A 2500-nucleotide genomic window follows, 5' to 3' on the forward strand; every position below is an offset into this window, starting at 1 on the left:
CAGCCGGCCGCCCGGGAGTGTGTCCCAGAGGCCCGCGCGAACACGCAAGCGTCCGCTCAATTATTCTGCAAACAGGAGGAGGCTGAGCTCCCCTGCACAATACACCTCGAAACCCTCTCAGGTCCCGGCGGCGCGCAGCGCCGTCCTAAGTACTTGGTCGGGTTCGAGAGAGGCGCAATCGCCCGGAGTTAGGCGAGTAGACGCTTTAGGTGCGACCACCCGTGCTCCCAACTGAGCTTGCCGCTGCCGACAGAGGCCCGGGAGCGTGCTGTCGTGGCATTGCCGGCGGGAGACAACACGCGCCACCTACGGTGACCGGCAGCTCCAACGCCAGCGCCACAGAAGGGCAAAGGCCCCACGTGGGTGCCGAAGCGAACTCTCCCAGCACAGCGCACGTGCCAACACGTCTGCACAACTGCGATACAAACCACCAGCGAGAACCGCTGGGGCGACCGAGCAGCAGACGGCGTCGCGGCGCCGAGTGCCGGGCGGCGGCGCATCCTCAACGCACACAGTCCTCAATCGGACCAGCACACTGCAGATGTCCACCGCGCTTCGCACCGGGCCGGCGAGGACCCACTTTGGCTGCACGGCGCCGCGCGCAGGGTGCCCCGGCGCGCAGCTGCGCCGCCTGCCGCGTCCGTCGGCCGGCGCGCCTGCCACTGGGCGCCCCCACCAGCCGGCTGTAGCGCGTGCGCCCACGCACCGCGCGGCCAGCACGCCGGGCGGCCCCCCCTCACCGGCCGGGGACAGTCCCACCCACCCACAGCCGCGTATCGCTTCACACCCAGATTCACATTCACGTTCGTTGGTATGGTGGGGACCGCTTCGTAGCTGTACCGATCGTTGCCCTCACAGATGTACCTCCAGCAAGGACAACCGCACCACAACGGGTTACCAGTTGTTCATTTGCGTAACGTCACCAGTAAACGTACACGTCCATCCCCGTTTGCAAAGTCAACTATTATTGCATGCCTGCCTGTCAGGTGTCAAGACACACTACATCCGCTCACATCCACGCAACAAAATGTGCCCGACTAGAGGGCACGTGGAAGGTGCCCCCGTACGTATGCGATGTCCACTGCGCGACCAACTGTCAACCGGCCTCTGTAGCATGTCGCAGATGTGGAACGCGGGGCACCGTGCTATCACATTGTGTGAGAAGAGACTACTACGTCTGCATACACGCGCCACTACATGAACAGACGGCTCATGCTGATCGCCATCCACTGCGTCCATTACTCCCACACGTCTCTATGGCGTACCACACTGCAATGCAGCTGTTATGGGGAGATGACACGTAGCTGTGTACACAACATTCTGAGCGGGTTGCGGTTGGACAATACATTACTGTAACGTGTCATATGCCAATTACAGAGCAGGGTAAGGCACAACTTGGGTTAGGTTAAGGCACAACTTGGGTTAGGTTAAGGCACAACTTGGGTTAGGTTAAGGCACAACTTGGGTTAGGTTAAGGCACAACTTGGGTTAGGTTAAGGCACAACTTGGGTTAGGTTAAGGCACAACTTGGGTTAGGTTAAGGCACAACTTGGGTTAGGTTAAGGCACAACTTGGGTTAGGTTAAGGCACAACTTGGGTTAGGTTAAGGCACAACTTGGGTTAGGTTAAGGCACAACTTGGGTTAGGTTAAGGCACAACGTGGGTTAGGTTAAGGCACAACGTGGGTTAGGTTAAGGCACAACGTGGGTTAGGTTAAGGCACAACGTGGGTTAGGTTAAGGCACAACGTGGGTTAGGTTAAGGCACAACGTGGGTTAGGTTAAGGCACAACGTGGGTTAGGTTAAGGCACAACGTGGGTTAGGTTAAGGCACAACGTGGGTTAGGTTAAGGCACAACGTGGGTTAGGTTAAGGCACAACGTGGGTTAGGTTAAGGCACAACGTGGGTTAGGTTAAGGCACAACTTGGGGGTAGATTGCGGTGCAAATTGCGTTACATTGCGGTGCAAATTGCGTTACATTGCGGTGAAAATTGCGTTACATTGCGGTGCAAATTGCGTTACATTGCGGTGCAAATTGCGTTACATTGCGGTGCAAATTGCGTTACATTGCGGTGCAAATTGCGTTACATTGCGGTGCAAATTGCGTTACATTGCGGTGCAAATTGCGTTACATTGCGGTGCAAATTGCGTTACATTGCGGTGCAAATTGAGTTACATTGCGGTGCAAATTGCGTTACATTGCGGTGCAAATTGCGTTACATTGCGGTGCAAATTGCGTTACATTGCGGTGCAAATTGAGTTACATTGCGGTGCAAATTGAGTTACATTGCGGTGCAAATTGAGTTACATTGCGGTGCAAATTGAGTTACATTGCGGTGCAAATTGAGTTACATTGCGGTGCAAATTGAGTTACATTGCGGTGCAAATTGAGGTAGGTTAAGGTGCAACACAGGTTAGGTTAAGGTGCAACATAGGTTAGGGTGCAAGATGGGTTAGGTTAAGGTGCAAGATGGGTTAGGTTAAGGTGCAAGATGGGTTAG

This window comes from Schistocerca cancellata, unplaced genomic scaffold (assembly GCF_023864275.1).
Source record: "Schistocerca cancellata isolate TAMUIC-IGC-003103 unplaced genomic scaffold, iqSchCanc2.1 HiC_scaffold_932, whole genome shotgun sequence".
Taxonomy (NCBI): Eukaryota; Metazoa; Arthropoda; class Insecta; order Orthoptera; family Acrididae; genus Schistocerca; species Schistocerca cancellata.